Raw genomic sequence first — 18995 nt, 5'->3', positions numbered from 1 at the left:
TATAATGTATGTTTTATCTGACTATTTTTAAGATTTTCTTTTTATATTTGGCTTTTAGCAGTTTGTCCATGATGGGCCTGGCATGGTTTCCTTTTTGTTCATCCTGCTTGGGGTTCACTGAATGATAGGTGATGTTTTCACTACATTTGGGGGAAATTTTAACGATTATTTCTTCACATACTTCTTTCCTGCCCTGTTCTCCTCTTTACTTTCTGAGATCTCTGCTTTGACTATGTTAATCACAAAGAGCCGATGCTGTTGGACAGTGAGTAATCACAGCCTTAACATTCCAGCCAGCGGGGGAAGAAAACAAAGAGAGGCAGAGGCGCACTCCCTTGCTTCTACTCATACTCCATTGGCTAGTTCCCTGGACAGCTGTGTATCCAAATAAAATTCCCTACCTAGAGAAAGAAGGAATTTTGATTATATCCCCGGTGGAGTAACTGATACCACGTGCCCACCACCGCCACCACCGCAAGCAACGGTGAAACTAGACAAAATAAATGGGGCAACTGGCAGTTGGACAGTGTATTGGACAACAGGCAGTGCCAGACGGTGATCCTTTAGAGACAGGACACACAGGAGGCGAATCCCACACTGGCCCCGGCTTTCCTCCTGGGGGCACACTGTGGGTCGCAGTGCAGGGAGAGAGCGCCCCCCGTGTAGAGCACAGCGCATAGCCCTCTTGCTGAGCTGAAGAAGCAGGAATTCAGGGATGCTAAGTTGGCTAGAATTTTCAGGGCAGGGTAACAAAGATGTGGGGGCTGCATGGGGGATAAGGGTGCCAGAAACTCTACACTGCCGTTCCCCAGTAGCCCCTGGTTAAGAGCGTGGCTGAGCAGTGTAGGTAGGACACCGTAAGGCCTAGAAGAAAGTGGTTGCTATGGGGCTGAGAACTAAAGGTTGTACAATCTTGAGAGATGGGGGAGTAAGGACCATGATTTAGAGTAGGAAACACTCTTTAGGACTAAGGACAAAACTAAAACAGACCAAGCCTGAGAGTCAATAAAATCCACTAATGTTTAACTGCCCTCTAAAACAAAGAAGGACAGAGTCCCAAGTGAGTAAATTAAAGAACAAAATTTTCCTGTGTAAAAATCATGCCTAAAGAAGAACTTTTGACTATAGATAACTCCACATGGCCTGGACAGGAAATAAATGTACTAGAAGCCTTCTAACTCTTGAAGGGAAATTTATTGCCAACAAAACAAAGCAAACCCCCATAAGTGTGACCTGAAAAATCCTGTGATTGTATTGACTTCTAAAGTAACTCCTAGGCCCTCCCGAAAGGCACCAGAAGAAAAAGGCTGTGAGATCTACAAGTCTCCTAAAGGGCACACTCTCCGATGCCCATGTGGGATGGGCCATGGAGGAAGACAGGCAAGGAATAATCTTGCCAAAAACTAGCCTGTGCTCTCTGAGGTCAATGGACAAATGGCTACCAGACCGACAAGCCAAGGCACTAACTCCAGTGTCAGGGAAGCCAGCGCTTGTAACTTCCATGTGAAGGATGTGATCATTGCTATGGACTAGTGACTACTGGCTGTTTTCCATTCTTCCGTTTTCTGAATGGAGGTTCTGAGGACTCATCCTGTTTCTTTTCCACTGGTGCATATTGGGTATGTGTGTAATTGGAAGTAGGGGAGGTAACTTTTCTCTTGCTTATAGGTCACCAGACATAAATAGTTGCATCTGGACCTGGAGGAGAGGACCCTGCAGCCCACAGAGACCCTGAACTTGGCTGGAGAAGGGCGACTGTGTTCTGTGCTAAGATATGGATATCTGGCTGCCCGGCTGAAAACTTTCACAGCCTCCCTCACAGCTAGGTGTAGCAGCATGCCCTAGTTCTGGACAACAGTATGTGAGCACGTGTGACGTGCGTGACTTCCAGGTCATGCCCTTATAGGAAATGGGTAGGGTGTGCCTTCGATATGTTGTCATCCCTCTTCCCACTAGCTGGAATGCATCTGCATTGGCAGGAGCTCAAATAAATGCCTAGATCATGAGACAGCAGTCATGTGTTGAGAACAGCTGAGAAACAGGATAGAAGAGCAGCAGTCCTGACCCCTCAGGCAGCCAGAGCAGACCTGCACGGCCCGCCTGGATTTTCGTCTGAAAGAGAATGCAGCTTCTACCGTGTAAGCCACCGTATTTTAGTAATCTTTCGTTACAGTTACCCTACCCGCCATTTTAACCCTTATATTCCTCCTCCTCCTCCTATTAATTCTCTGAGGTGGCATTTGGGTACAGGGGAGACGGGGCTTTTAATGTGATAAAGGTGAAGGAGGGGTGCCTAAGTTACCAAGCACAGGTCCTTGGACTGCTCCATAGCGCCTCCAACTTCTAACCATGCTTCTTGTTGGCCTGGTCACCGGGCAAGCATCTTGCTGACATTTGTTGCTTACGTCTGTAACTAAGAACGTCAAGATTTTTCTTAGCTCCCTTGGAGTCCAGTGGTCCTTTCAATGGACTCTTCCCCACTTGGACCTACAGGTGTTCTGAACCCCCTTGAGGCCTGTCTGCAACTCCCATTTGGCTCCCAGCCAGGGTGACTACCCGGTCCTCACATATAGGGTTAGACTTCCCTTCTCAAGGGTATCCAGGAAATTCTGGACATCTTTCATGCCGATGAATGCCAGGAAAGACTCCGGGTAGCCAAATGCTGGCCTTCTCTCTGCCTAAATAGGCAGAAGGTTTTCACCGGGGCAGGTACCTGGTGAGGTTTCCCTTTCCAGAATCCCAAACTGAAATAGGGGTCAGAGGCCTCTCTTCTCCTCTCAATGTTTCCTTCAATCTACCTGCCTGCAACTTTGGGACTGTTGGGACACACATCTCTCACCAACAGCTGCTTCTATTCCCACCTTTCTCTTCCTTCCACAATCCTTAGCGGGGGTGGGGGGATGGGGGGCACAGCTATTCTTCCCACTTCCTCTTGGTAGTAGTTCTCTCTGTGTAGCTGTTTATGATCAAGTCCACCCAGGTGGGTCTTTGATTTATTAAAGGGCAGTATTTGGAATAAAACTATTTCTTTTCTTTCCTCCATAAAGGCTGGCATTTGAGACTCTGCTCTTGCTAAGGGGGTGAATAGAAATCAGGGTTGGGACTCACAGTTTTTCAGGGGCCTCTCTGTCCCAAACAGTTCCTGCCTCTCTTTCTCTCGGTGACAAGCTTCATGGCTCAGCCCTGGAGGAGAGAAGCTGAAATAGTGTGATTTACGGGAAAATAAAGATACATGGCTTTAATATTGTCACTGTTGCATATTTTATCTCAGTTTGTCACTTAGTATTTTCACTTTGTTTATGGTGTCTTTCAAGGGCAAGCCTTTTTAATATTTATGGTGTCAAATCTGTCAGCTTTCCCTTAATGGTTTCTGGGTGGTGCCCTGCAGAGGAAATTTTTCTCTGCTCTAAGACTGAACAGAACTTCTAATAGTTGCAAAATATGCCATTGTGCAAACATGCAAATGTGCCCTAATTTATTTACAGATGAATATTTAGTGCATTTCTACTGTTTAAGCTATCATTGCTAATACAATGAACATCTTTGGAAAACACATCTTCCCTTCTGCAATTTAAACCAGATTTTTATGGGGTTCATGGGTCTTTCTATTTAAAACGCTTTAACAATTAAACATTTACCCCTTATAAAGCCACTCGGGCCAATCAAAATGCCAAAATTACTTTCTTTTGCTAGAACGTCAGTAGCTTAATGCAATTATATTTATATTTCATATTTATTAGAAGCCGTGATAGTTACAAATGACTGATAAATAAAAAATGGGAAAATCAATTAGTTGACAAATGCAATTTGATAGACTAAATCTTTTTTTTTAAGATTTTATTTATTTAGGGGCGCCTGGGTGGCGCAGTCGTTAAAGCGTCTGCCTTCGGCTCAGGGCGTGATCCCGGCGTACCGGGATCGAGTCCCACATCGGGCTCCTCTGCTATGAGCCTGCTTCTTCCTCTCCCACTCCCCCTGCTGTGTTCCCTCTCTCGCTGGCTGTCTCTCTGTCACATAAATAAATAAAATCTTTAAAAAAAAATTTTATTTATTTAATTGAAAGAGAGAGAGTGAGAGAGAGTGAGTGAGAGAGAGCAGGGGGAGGGACAGAGGGAGAGGAGGAAGCAAACTCTCTGCTGAGCAGGGGAGCCCCAATGTGGGGCTCAATCCCAGGACCCCAGGATCATGACCTGAGCTGAAGGCAAACACTTAACTGACTGAGCCACCCAGGCACCCTGACAGACTAAGTCTTTTCAAAAACAGGGGAGAACATAATAAAATTGGTTTATTTTATTTCATTTTTTTAAAGATTTTATTTATTTATTTGAGAGAGTGTGTGTGAACAAGCAGGGTGAGGGGCAGAGGGAGAAGGACAAGCAAACTCCCCACTGAGCTGGGAAGGGAGCCCGTCCTGGGGACTCAATCCCAGGACCCCTGGGATCATGACCTGGGTCAAAGTCAGACACTTAACCGACTGAGCCACCCAGGCATCCTGTTTCTTATTTTATAGAGAAGTTCAAAGAAAAAAGATCATCTCAAGGATATACAGTTCATTCCCAGGGATCAGTTTCTAGATTTCATGTTCTCAGGCCTTCTTTTGAACAATAAACTCATCATGGCCACCTCCCCCTCCCCCATCACATTGCCGCTTGTGCTCTGTCCAGCTTCCCTGCGAGCCCAGGCCACTCCCCACACTGCAGCCTGAGCTGTGCTAGAGAGGGGCCACTAGCCTAAGCTCACACATGAGAGCCCAGAGTTCTAGACACGTGCTTGAGTGTGAACGGGAAGGCGAGGGTTCTGAACCTGGGTCTGCTATCTTGTGAGATACAGTACATTTCAGTGGTCAAGAAATGAGGTTCTAGAGTCAGATGTTCTGGATTAAAAAGCGGGGCTCTGCCTCTTACTAGATGTTGACCCTGGGTAAGTTTATTTAACTCTCCGAGGTTTACTTTCTTCCGCTATGAAAGGGAGTTATCGAGATCACTTATCTCAGAGGATCAAATGAGGGATCGGTAAGAAAGTACAAACAATAAGATGACATGTAAATGGAAAGAGCTATCCATTCATAGCACCGAGGTCCCTGGGCTCGGTGAGTCCACATAATACAAAGCAATTTAAGTAATAGCCAATAAGAAAATTTCCCTTCGGGGCGCCTGGGTGGCACAGCGGTTAAGCGTCTGCCTTCGGCTCAGGGCGTGATCCCTGCTTTGTGGGATCAAGCCCCACATCAGGCTCCTCCGCTATGAGCCTGCTTCTTCCTCTCCCACTCCTCCTGCTTGTGTTCCCTCTCTCGCTGGCTGTCTCTCTATGTCGAATAAATAAATAAAATATTAAAAAAAAAAAAAAAGAAAATTTCCCTTCAACACTTCCATTTACCCATACTCCTGGTTTGCCATAACCGAATTTCCCTCAGTGGGACCTTGTCCCGTAAGCTCGCTCAAGTGAGCACACATTTACTGAGGGGATGAGGTGAGCCCCCTACCAAGCCCCAGGGGCTGCCAGCCCCCTCCCTGTGCAGCATGTAAATAGATGCTCGGAGCCAAAGAGGAGGAGCAACTAATCCAGTTTCCCACAGAGGAAGATCTGTGAACTTCTGCCTGAGTCCTCTTTTTAAAATAAGTAACTTACATGGTTTTGATAGACTCTTTTTCCTTACAATAGGAGAATGTGTTTATCGAAGAGAATTTAGAAAACAGACACAGGCAAAAAGTAGGAAATTAATACCACTTGTAATCCCATCTTCCAGAAAAAGATATAGGTGATATTTTTGCACCTTTGTGTGGGGGGGGGGGTAGACATTAGTGTGTTTGCATAGACATATACTTTAAAAAGAAACAGGGTTCATCCCACATAGACTATTCTTTCACTTTATCGTATAACCTAGATATTTCTCCATGTTGCTGCAGAGCTCCTTTTTTCCTTCCTTTGAATTATTTTACTTGTGTATTTCTTTAAGTAGGCTGCATGCCCAATGTGGGGCTTGAACTGACAACCCTGAGAGCAAGTGTCCCATGCTCTGCTGACTGAGCCAGCCAGGCACCCCTGCTAGCCCCTTCCTCAGAGCCTGGTCCTGAAGCAGCAGGACGGGCATTGCCTGGGAGCTCGTGGGTGATACGGAATCTCAGGTGCCACCTCCGATCTGCTGACTTTGAATCTGCGTTTTAGTACAGTGTCCCGGAGGATTTACCTGCAGGCGCCCTTTGAGGAGCGTGGCCTTACAGCGCCATTTTTACAGGTTCCCGTAACATGGCAAAACCATAATCCATTTCATCTCTCACTGGTGACAAGAAGCTGGTCCCTGGAGGATCCTGGCCTTCCCAAAGCAGTCCTTGTGCTTCTTCAGATCCTCCCTCCACCAGGGTGCTCTTCTCTCACTGGGGGTCCCCTCTCCCTTCTCCCCACTTCCCAGGTGACCCTTTGGCCCCTTCAGAGTCCATCCCCAGGAAACTCCTGACAACCGGAGAGGCACTGTCCTTGCCTGTTCTCCACAGCTAAGTGCACGCTGCCCACCTCTGTCATCACCTTCCTCCACCTGGCCTGGAGCTGCAGACTTCTCCCGCCCCGCGGAGGCTCCAAGCTGAGCCCTTTGGCAAACGCCAGCCCAGGTCCAGCGTGGGAGGGGGGGTGCCACCCCCGCAGGCCAATGCCTCTTCCCTCCTGAAATTCCTTTCATCCCGCTATTCCACATTCCCTTCCCACTCCTTAACCCCAGCTCGATCTGAATTCCGCCCCCCCCCCCCAAATTGCTGGGTCTCCTCTTTGAGCCCTACCCCACCTCCCTATCCCCTATCCCTCCCCGGTCTCTCCCTTCCTCCGGTGCCTCATAAGTTCCTACCTCTCTAGTCCGGAAACCTGCCCTCGGCCCCTCCCTTCCCCCTCTCGGGCCTCCCCCCTCTCACTACCCCCATCCTTAGAAACAGCCTCCCACTTCTCACCCAGCCCTTCACTCCTCCCTTCCCAACTTCCTCAATTCCCACCTCCCCCCCAAATTCCAGCCCTGCTCATGGGAAAGGACAAGCTCCTCTGGTCCCACCCTGCCTGTGTGTGGCCCGAGGTGGGGTGGGGGGCCGCCCACCCCGCTCGCCCGGGCCGGGGAAGGGTGAATGGAGCCTGTGTGCCCGCGCTCCGTGGGCGGGACGTCAATGGCCGGTGTGTCACTGGGTGAAAGGAGGCCCAAGGACGGCTGCGAGGCAGCCCTGTAAATTAGCCCCGGCCCACCGGCCCAGGCGTGAACCCAAGGCTACTCGTAGGCTGGAAAGAAAGACAGGGAAAAGTCAACGATGCCCCCGACGACCTCGCTGTGCTTTCGTGGGGGCCGGGCTCCGCGGATCAGAGCCACCGTCCCCACGGCGCCGAGGGTGGGAGGAAGGGCTGCGTGGGCGAGGCCGCACCCTCGGAGCTGCACCTGCCGCGGCGCCCCGCGGGGGAAAGACTATGGGTCCCAGGGTGCCCTCAGCAGTGAAGCTTTTCTCCCTTTATAAACGAAAGATAAGTGGTTGGGGGGCAGTGTTTCTGAGAGTAATACAAAGAAGCTCCCATTTTCACCGACCAAAATAGTAAGATTTTTTGGGTTTTGTTTGTTTGTTTGCAAGAATATTTAGTGCTGAGAAAGCTGCAGAAGAAAGGGAGGAACCATTGCACTACTGGGGGTCGTGAGAGCGAACTGGTAGACCTCTTGGCAAAATGTACATAATAAAGAGTTATACTAAGAGTAGCAAGTAATCATGCATATAATTTGATACTGTAATTCTACCTGTGAAAATGTATCAGAAGAATAATCCTAAATATTCCCCCCCAAGTACAGTTCTTCCTTGTACTGAAAAATGAGAAAGTGCTTAAGTGACAGAACGTATGTGGGATAATCACAAGTATATAAAATAAGCATAGAAGAGAGGCTGGGAGAAAATCAATTAAATGGAAGTGGGTGATTTTTCCCTTTATTTTTTACTCTTGTGTCAACTATCTCAGAGATACACTGAGATATGAGAACGGTTTAGCTATCACTAAGCATTAGAAATGCAGCATCTTTTCTGATGAAGCCCCTCAGGGACCCTCTTTACTCCCCACCGTCACCCTCACCACTGTGGTAACCTCTCTATACACTTTTATTATATATGAACAGTATATATCATATAATACTGTTTTAAATATTTCAAACTTTAAATACATGGTCAAGTACTACACAAATACTTCTGTAACTTGCTTTTCTCATTCAACGTGGTGCTTTTTGCGATAGATCCATATTGACTCGTGTTGATATATCTAGCTCAGGTTCATTCAATAAATGAGTTAATATTTATAAAGAACTTAGGGGGCGCCTGGGTGGCTTGGTCGTTAAGCGTCTCCCTTCGGCTCAGGGCATGATCCCAGGGTCCTGGGATCGAGCCCCACATCGGGCTCCTCCGCTGGGAAGCCTGCTTCTTCCTCTCCCACTCCCCCTGCTTGTGTTCCCTCTCTCGCTGGCTGTCTCTCTCTCTGTCAAATAAATAAATAAAAATCTTTAAAAAAAAAAAAAGAACTTAGAATACAGCCTGGTCAGTGGTGCTACCTAAGTTTTGGGGTCTCTTTGATAAATAAAAATTCATTTTCATGGAAGTATAGTATACTATTGTGTTAATATTATATTCAATTTATTTCTCCATTCTCCTACTGATGAAAATTTAGACAGTTTGCATTTTGTCCCGATTACAAACAGTCCTGCCATGGGCTGTCTAGTCCGTGCCTCCTGTGCCTAGGTGTGAGACTTTCTATGGGGTACACGCCTAGGATTGGGGCTGCAGGGTTGCAAAGGGTGCCTAGCTTCAACATTACTAGTCACTGCCCACTTGCTCTCCAAAGTGATCCTAACAGCAACGGATGAATTACCGTGTCCTCATCAACACTTGCTATTGTTGGATTTTTTCCCCAACTTAATGGGTTTGTGGTATTATTTCCTTATGGTTTTAATTTGCATTTCCCTGATTACTATGAGGTTGGAGGCTAGGTATCTGTTCTATGCTTACCGGTCATTTGTATATTTTACTCTCTAAACTCATGTCCATAACCATTTCCTATTTTTTCTATTGGTAGTTGTCATTTCTTATTGATTTTTAAGAATTCTTTATGTATTTTGGATATTATTCCCTTTTCAGATGGATGTATTGCAAATATTATCACTCACCCTGCGGCTTATCTTACAACTTTTTATTGTATCTTTTAAGGCACCAAAATGTAAATGCTAATGCAGCCTAATTTATTATCTATTTCTTTATAGTTTGTGCTTTGGGTGACTTGGTTGAAAGGTCCTAAGTCTCCCTGCATTTTCTTCTAAAAGTTTTTAAAATTTCGGTGTTTTATATTTGATCTTACATCCACCAGATTTGATTCTTTGTGAAAGGAGTTTTAGAGAGAACTTCTTTCTCATATGGATTATGATTGTGCTACAATCATTTATTTCAGTCATCTGAATGTAGAGGCAGAAATTTCTAATTCCTGTAATACCTGATTTCTGACATAAACTGTATGTATCACTAAACAATATAGTTTAGTTTTGTCTTTTGTAAACGTTATTCAAATGGAATGATATGATACTGTGTGGGATTTTTTTTTTTAAGATTTTATTTATTTATTTGACAGAGACAGCCAGCGAAAGAGGGAACACAAGCAGGGGGAGTGGGAGAGGAAGAAGCAGGCTCCCAGCGGAGGAGCCCGATGTGGGACTCGATCCCAGCACCCTGGGATCACGCCCTGAGCTGAAGGCAGACGCTCAACAACTGCGCCACCCAGGCGCCCCATGTGTGGGAGTTTTTTACTTTGCTTCTTTCACTCTTTGTTATGCTGGTGAGATTATGTCCTGTCATCGCATGTAGCAATGAAATGTTGCATGAGCAAGTGAGAGCTTATTTTGTATTGGACCTTGCTTCCAGCATCCTTGTTAAATCTACTTATTAAATAAATATATTGTCCACAGATTATTTTAGGTTTTCTACATACACGATCATATTGTCTAATTCTATAGGGCACTAAAAGACAATAAAGAATTTAATATTTTTGTATACTTTTTTACCTAATTTTATCATTATACATAAATAGTAGTGTTCATTTTTAAAGTCTTTCACATCTTCTACTCTTTTTTTAATGAAGTATTTCATATCTACAAAAACACACAAACATGTATATAGAAGGTATAAAGAATAATAAATATTGTGTATCCATCAGCCAACTTAAGAAATAGTATATTACTGCATTTTTAGAAGTCCCCTATGTGCCCTCTTCTTCTCAAGGAATTATTATGCTAAATATTGTGTTTGTCATTCTCTTGCTTGTTGTTATAGTTTTACAACATAAGTGGTAACCTTAAATGAAATGTTACATTTTGCCTGTTTTTCAGTTTTATATAAATGATATAAAGAAAAATACAAATATGTAGAGTACAAATTAATGACAGTTTTATTTCCTTTTTAGTTGTACAATTTTTTTGTTTTGCCTTATTATACTGGCTAGGACATCCAACAATTTTATGTTAAACAGAAGTGGTGAAATTGGATATCTTTGCCTCATTCCCTATCTCAAGGTAGAGAATGAGGTCAAGACTTCTAATATTTTATCACTAATTATGATATTTGCTGCATTTTTGTAGGTACCTTTACCATATTAAGGAAGTTCCTGCCCATTACTAGTTAGCTAAGATATGTTATTTTTAAATCACAAGCCTGGAAGCTAAGGGACAGGAGAATAACAACTACAGATATTGAGAAAAAGGAAAATCACCTAAGAGTTGTATACCCAGACAAGAAAACACTCACCTGTCCTATAAAAGAAAAATGCCAAGAATGTACTCGAATCAAATAAGAAAATAATCCAAATGGATTTCAACATAGAGTAAGATGAGAAAGGAAGGGAGACAGTTACTGAGTAATGAACTTTGTGTTTTATATAGTTAACATCGAATGAATGGTAACAGTGTGGTTGATAATTTGTAATATAAGTGCTAAGTAAGAACTCTTTTTTTTTTACATTTATTTATTTATTTTAGAGAGAGAGTGCACAGGGTGTGGAGGCAGAGGGGGAGAGAATCCCCCAGAATCCCAAGCGACTCCCTGCCAAGTACAGAGCCCATGACCCTGACATCATGACCTGAGCCAAGATCAAGAGCTGGCCCTTCAACTGACTGAGCCACCCAGGTGCTTCGTAAGAATTCTTTTATCAAACAGGAAAAACTTAATGTTAGTTATAAACCAAGAAAATCAAACAGTCTGAGAAAAACCAAGGAGTTTGGAAAGGTGGGAAGAATGATGAGGCAAAATGTTTTAAAGGTTTTATCTTGTGGAAAGGAGACACACAAAAAGTGAGCACCTAGGTGGTAGAAGAGGAGGGTAGTTAGCATGTTTTGATATAATTATAAAGAATTATACTTTTGATTAAAAAGCCCAGTAGTAGTTCTGAATTAACAAAAGGAAGGAAGAAATGAATGATAATGGGAATAAGCCAGGAAAAAGAAAAAGATGAAAAATTAAAATAAAATAAGATGGAAAGAGTAAAATCAAGTGTATCAACTATTACACTAAATGTGAATGAGCTCAATTTTCATGTAAAAGATAAAAACCGTCAGATCTAACGGAAAAACCGAATCCAAATATATGTTTATAGGAAGCACACCTAAAATAAAGTGATACAGAAAAGCTAATGAGTTGGGGTGTCTGGGTGGTTCAGTCGGCTAATCATCTGACTCTTGACCTCAGCTCAGGTCTTGATTTCATCTCAGGGTTGTGAGTTCAAGCCTCTCATTGGGCTCCATTCTGGACCTGGAGCCTACTTAAAAAAAAAAAAAAAATCTAATGAGTAAAGAAATACCAGGCAAATGCAAACAAGGGAAAGCAGAAATGACAACATAGGGGATGTGAAATTTAGAATAAAAAGGATTAAAGAAGACAGATATTATGTAATAATAAAAGGTACATTTTCAGAAGAAAGTATTAGTCATAAACCTCCAAACACTAAGCATCATAGCAGCCAAATATATAAGGCGAAAGCTATTAGAAACACAAGGAGAGGGGCGCCTGGGTGGCACAGCAGTTAAGCATCTGCCTTCGGCTCAGGGCGTGATCCCGGCATTATGGGATCGAGCCCCACATCAGGCTCCTCCGCTGGGAGCCTGCTTCTTCCTCTCCCACTCCCCCTGCTTGTGTTCCCTCTCTCACTGGCTGTCTCTATCTCTGTCGAATAAATAAATTAAAAAAAAAAAAGGTGACTCCTTCAATGGGGTCTTTCTAAAAAAAAAAAAAAAAAGAAAGAAACACAAGGAGAACTTAATCTTAGAACATGCATGCACAATAATAGTGGAAGATTCTAATATACATCTTTCAAAATCTGACAGATTTAGAAGGTAAAAATTTAGCCAGGACATAGAAGATCCAAGTATTATAGTCAAACAGCTCAATTTAATAACATGAACAGAACTTGGCAACCTACAAACACAGAACGTGCTTTTTTTGTTTGTCAAGAAAACATGTTCATATTTCTGTTTTATATATATATATGATATTTATATGTAAATCCATCAGGTACTTTGCCACAAATAAAATGTGACAAATTCAAAAAAGTGAAAATTTTATAGTATATATTTTCTAATCAATGTTTTAGAATACAAATGAATAATAAAGACTCTCCCAAACTATTAACTATTAGAATAAAAGTAATCTCTAGATCAATATGTAAATCGAAATTGAAATGAAAAACAATCTAGAAAGTAATGAAACCTATGTTTTGGTATGTTAAACCCATATTCAAGAAAAAATCAGTCTTCAGTGCCTTCATTATTAAAGAAGATTGAAATTAAAGAAATTAAGAACTCATTTTAAGAAATTAAAAATGAACCATAAATAATTCAGCCAAAGTAATTAATAAAAATAGGAGCCAAACCCAACACCAAAAACCCAAATAATCTGATTAGAAAATGGACAGAAGACCTGAATAGACATTTTTTCAAAGAAGACACACAGATGGCCAACAGACACATGAAATGATGCTCAACATCACTTATCATCAGGGAAATGCAAATCAAAACCACAATGAGATGTCATCTGTCACCTGTTAGAATGGCTAGAATCAAAAAGATAAGAAATAACAAGTGTTGGCAAGGATGTGGAGAATAGGGAACCTTCATGCACTGTTGAGAGGAATGGAAATTGGTACAACCACTGTGAAAAACAGTGTGAAGCTTCCTCAAACAATCAAAAATAGAAATACCATATGATCCAGTAATTCCACTACTTGGTATTTATCCAAAGAAAATGAAAACACTAATTCAAAAAGATATATGAGCCCCTATGTTATTGCAGCATTATTTACAATAACTAAAATATGGAAGCAACCTAAGTGTCCACTGATAGATGAATGGATAAAGAAGATGCGGGAGATATATATATATATATATATATATATATATATATATATATATATATATATATATATATATATATATATATACACACAGGGGAATACTACTCAGCCATAAAAGAGTGAGATCTTGCCATTTGCAACAAGATGGTGGACTTATTACGCTAAGTGAAATAAGTCAGACTAAGAAGATAAGATTCCACTTATATGTGGAATCTAAAAAAACAAGACAAATGAATAAACAAACAAAAAGCAGAAACAGACCGTAAATACAGAGAACAACCTAATGGTTGCCAGGGTACAGGAGGGTAGGAGGATGGACAGAATGGGTGAAGGGGATGGAAAATACAGGCTTCCAATTATGGACTAAGTCACAGGGATGAAAGGTAGAGCATAGGGAATAGGGTCAATGGTATTATAATAGCGGCGCTGTATGGTGACAGATGGTAGCTATACGTGCGGTGATGTATAGACTAGTGAAATGTATAGACTTCATGAATCACTATGTTGTACACCTGAAACTAGTATAACATTGTGTGTCAACTATACTTCAATTTTTTAGAAAAAACAATTTTTCTAAGGATTTATTTATTTGAGAGAGAGCAGGGGGAGGGGCAGAGGGAGAGGGAGAGAAGCAGGCTCCCTGCTGACTGTGGAGCTCCATCTCAAGACCCTGAGATCATGACCTGAGCTGAAATCAAGAGCCAGATGCTAAACCGACTGAACTACCCAGGGCACCCCTAGAAAAAAAATTTTTGAAGTAAAAGCCAAAAGTAGTGAAATAGGCAAAGATATAATGGAAAGAACAAATCCTAAACCTAATTTTTTGTATTGTGGTAAAATATACATAATGTATTTGTCATTTTAACCATTTGTAAGTGTGCAGTTTAGCGACATTAAATACATTCACAATGTTGTGTAACCATGACCACTAACTATACCCAAAACTTTTTCATTGTCCCCAACAAAAATTCTGTATTCATTAAACAATAGCAATCCCTTCCTCCCTCCCCCAGCCCCGAGGAACCTCTATTCCACTTTCTGTCTCTGTGAATTTACCTTATCTAGGTACCTTGTATAAGTGGAATCATACAATATTTGTCCTTTTGTGTCCAAGCTTATTTCACAAGCATAATATTTTTAAGGTAAATCCATATTGTAGCATATATCAAAATTTCATTTCCTTTTATGGCCAAATAACATTGCATTGCATGTATATTCCACATGTTGCTTATCCACATTTTGCTTATTTGTTGCCAGACACTTGGGTTGTTTCTCCTTTTGGCTATTATGAATAATTCTGCTATGAACAAGTGTACAAGTAACTGTTTGGGTCCTTGCTTTCGTCTTTTGAATCTATACATAGGCATGCAATTGCTGGATCATGTGGCAATTCTATGCCAAATCTTATTTTTTTTGTAAGATCAACAGATATTTCATGCCCACCATTAAAGACAAAGGAGAAAAATCAAATACAAACAATATTACAAATGAGAAAGATCATATAACACCAGGTATAAAAGAAAGAAAAATAATTATAAAATAATATTACATACAACTCTATGACAACCGACTTGAAAATCTAGAGAAAATTGTTGAATTCCTAGGAAAATACAAACTGACACTGAAAGAAAGAGAAAATTTAAAAAGATCAGTTACCACAGAAAAGATTAGAAAAGTAAAAGTAATATAGGAATAGAAGGACGCTTCTTAAATATGATAAAGAATATTTACCAAAAATTAATAGCAGATAGCTTACTAAAAAAAAAAAAAAACCAGTAAAACTCCCAAGCTATTTTCATTAGAATTAAGGAAGAAATGCTCACTATAATCATTATTTTTCAACATTATTTGAGAGGCCCTATTGCATTATTAAAACAAAATGAAATTATAAAAACAAATTCTAACAGCAGAAAAATTATCTACACCTGCAAATGATATGATTGTGTACTGAGAAGGACCCAAAACACTAGTAAAAAAATTCTGCTGGAGAAGAAATAAATAAGCAAATAAATAAGATATTTACAGATTGTAACGAGTACTCTGCAGGAAATAAACAGAGTCATGATAAAGGGTAGCTAGGCAAAGGGCTCTATTCTAGACAGGCTGGCCAGAGGAAACTTCTGTGGGGGAGCTCCTGAAGCTAGACCCAAGCAATGAGAATGAAGAGCTAAGGGAGGGCATCCAGCCCGAGGGACCAGTGTGTGCACAGGTGAGTTTGAGGAACATCAAGAAGGCAGCAGGTAGGAGGGAGGGGAGGCATGAGATAGGTTCATGTGGAGGTTGGGGGGCTTGTGGGCCAGAGGAAGGGGGTTGAATTTTACTCTAAGTGTCTTAAGAAAACACTGAAGGGCATTAGGCAGAGGAAAAATTCAGGTTTTTAAAATGTGATTGACGTTTCTAAAAGAATATTTGGTCTGTTATGTAGGGAGGAAGGCAAGAAGAGCACGTGGAACCAATTAGAAAGCTACTGATGTGGTTCAGGTGGGAAATCATCAGGCTTTGACTTAACGAGTGGCCATGGGGTGAAGAGAAATGGGTAGATGTGCGATGGGTTTTGGAGCTGGAACACAAAATGGGATGGGTGTGCGGGGTGTTAACTTTTCCCCGGCACGTCTTAACCAACCTCTTTGTTTTCCAACTCCGTCATTTTGTTTGAACTATGTATCTTATAACCAGAAAGTAGGTAGGTTATCTATCATAGGCTTTTTTACCAGGGGATCTTTTTTAGATAGAGGAATTTAATCTACCTGCAATAATTATCATCTCTGATAGACGTTTTCTACTTTTTCTTTTATATTTTTTAGTTCCATGATTTCCCTTCCCCTTGGTCTTTTGTTCTAGATTCTTGAAGGACTGTTTGAGGTTGGTTGGTTTCTTCCTTTTTAAGCCCTCGTGATTTGGAAGTTTAACATTCTGTTTCTAGTTTTCAGGTCTCGTACCTGTTGAGGGTCTCGAGAGTCATTCTAAGGATTAACCTCACCCCTCTGTTGATCACCCCTCCCCCATCCTTTTCCCTTGACCTTCCTCAGACATCTTTACGGTCACTTCAAATCCTTTTTAGAAGTAGTGAGCTTCCACATGACTAAGTGAAGCTGCTCCGTACATATATATTCATTTCTCCCTCTTCCCTCAAGGACAACGAAGACCTGGAAGGAGCTGAGGCCCGCGTGGGGGACAAGGGAGAGCAGGAGGAGGCTTCTGGCCTTCCCGAGTCGAGTCGGGGCTGACTCAGACCTGCCTCATTCGAGGACTGTATCATCGCCACTCTCCCAGCCCAGCCCCGGTGCGCACACTCCCAAGGCTACACTGCTCCCAGCTCTCTGCAGGCCCGGTCCGGAACTAGGGGGTTCTGGCACTAGGGGTTTTTTTCCGTTGTACCTTCGCCCCTGAGCAGTGGGGCAGCAGGAGGTTCAGAGCTCAGCCACTAGGGGGCATCGGCGCTCTTCCCAGAGGAGACCGTCCCGGGAGCGTCGGGGTTGTCACTCAGCGGGGCACCAAGTCGCGCGTCTGCTTCGGCGGGTCCTGAGCCAGGTGCGGGAGGTGCAGCGGAGAGGAGCCCACAGCCCCGCCCGCATGGGGATGGAGGTGCAGCGCAGGCACGCCCCCCGACATCCACACCCACACCCGCCGTCCCGAGAGTCTGGAGGAGGCAGGCGGACGCGCGGGCGCGGCCGAGCCCCGGAAGCTGCGCGGTTAGGGACCCGAGCCAGAGCACGTCGCGTGCGGGACCGCGGGGGTTCCCGGCTCCGTTCGAGACCCAGAACTCCCTCACCCCAGCCCAGAGCCGTCATCTCAACGCTGCCCCCGTGCCTGAATCTCTACCGTTAGAATCACTCCATTTATTAAGGAAGACCTGTCAAGGGCACATGTGTTAACCACATGTTACCCAGGGACGGCTCATTAACCCTTTGGGACCGAGTACGCGTTAGCACAGATTAATTTTGCACCAAGGCAGGACTGGGGTGGAGAGACCTTTGGGCCGTAGATCTTGGGGATGCTGCTACTATTACCTCAAGGACTAAAATAATAGTCATTGTTTATTGACTTGTTCCTGGCCAGGCAGCTGGGAGTTTTGTCCCATCATCTCTTTTAATGAAGCAGCATTTTGAGATCACTTGGTTAAGGTGAGGTCTGCTGCATTTCTTCAATGTGACGTTATTATCTTTCCCCTTTATAATTAATAAATATTGGGGGGAAGATACTTCGAGACTATGACATATTCTCTTTTCCTTCATGTTTGCCCCCTGCTTCTCAGTGTCTGGAACCTCTCCATGCTGTCATTGATGGTTTGAGCACTTGGCTCACAGTCTTCCTGTCACCCCAAATCCTGCCATCTGCCTGAGTAAGTCAAGGATTTAGCCTCCCCTCACCCCTCAACTCCCCTTCTCTGCCTCCTGCCTCTCACCCTGTACCTGGCTTGACGCTCCCCTGACTCAGCCTCCACCGCTTTCATTTGCCTCTGCTCCTTCCTCTCCCTCCCCTCTAGAGGACTCTTCCTGGCAGTTTTTCTGGGACTGACTTCCCACAGCCTTCAAACTGCAAATAATATCCCTTATCACTTCCCTGGGAAGAACCAAGCCTTGAGACCCAACTGCTTCAACTCCCTAATCCTTTCTCTATATTCTCCAAACATCTCCACCTCTACAGTCATGCTCCTTCTAGCCAGTCCCAGACCAAGGAAAGGCCTTCTCGAGGCCAGCTGGAGCTCTGAGAGCCGCCTGGTAGAGTAGAAAAGACAAGGCCTTTGGGGTAAGTCAAGATCTGGTGTGGATCTCGGTGCCCCATTTACTAGCCACACTCTACAACCAAGTTGTTTTGGTTTGTTTTTTTTTTTTCCTTTGAATTTCCTGAGCATCAAGTAACCTATCAGTGATGTCTGAATAGAAATACTAATTGTCAAGGACTTTAAGAATTAATATCAATGTATGACAACTGCCTGAATCAGATTCTGTCAGGTAATGCTCAACAAATGGTAGGTGTTGTAGATATTATAATTACTTACAGTATGGGTCCCTGTTCCTCTAAAACTTCAGGCATTACCTCTCGTCTCCTGTATTTTCAACCCGTCACTCTCAACTGGTTTCTTCCCTCAGCTTATAAACAGGGTCAAATCTCTCCCATTTTCAAAAACAAACAAGAGTACCTCTGTAAAGAAATCCACCAGGTTGTTCAAGTACCTTGTCGTGGCAGGAGACTTCCCAAATGGGAATTCTTGGCTTAACTAATACCTTTGAGATTTCTACTTCCTGTGGGAATCCCTCCTTGGGCTTTTTGAATCAGCTGATTGGCTTATTTCATCAATTCTGGAAAATTCTCACCTTTTATCTCCTCAAATATTGCCTCTCCTCCATTCTCTCTCCCCTCCTTCCAGAACTCCAAAGAGACATATATTAGGTTTCTGTACCTTTTCTTATTTATCATCTTTTCCGTATTTTCCATCTTTATGTCTCACTGAGCTTCATTCTGGATGATTTCTTCTGACTTATCCTCCTTTCCATTGACTATCTATTATTAACTCTTCTATTGGGTTCTTAATTGGATTATTGCACTTTTTAGCTCTATAGTATCTATTGTTTTTTTTAAGATTTTATTTACTATTTATTTATTTGAGAGAG

General features: G+C 42.9%; 1 long non-coding RNA gene across 1 annotated transcript; it reads left to right on the top strand.

Moving 5' to 3' along the window:
* The first annotated feature begins 1755 nt into the window (after positions 1–1755).
* Positions 1756–17430, top strand: LOC148110213 (uncharacterized). The gene is made up of 4 exons (XR_015724154.1): positions 1756–2138; positions 9616–9819; positions 11015–11162; positions 16515–17430. It is a non-coding gene; the product is annotated as an uncharacterized LOC148110213 (long non-coding RNA).
* The last annotated feature ends 1565 nt before the right edge of the window (positions 17431–18995 follow it).

The sequence above is a fragment of the Ursus americanus genome, chromosome 4, assembly GCF_024610735.1.
Source record: "Ursus americanus isolate L20-20 chromosome 4, mUrsAme1.1.p, whole genome shotgun sequence".
Classification (NCBI taxonomy): domain Eukaryota; kingdom Metazoa; phylum Chordata; class Mammalia; order Carnivora; family Ursidae; genus Ursus; species Ursus americanus.
The sequence above is the reverse complement of the archived record's forward strand: the minus strand, read 5'-3'. Positions and strand labels throughout refer to the sequence as shown.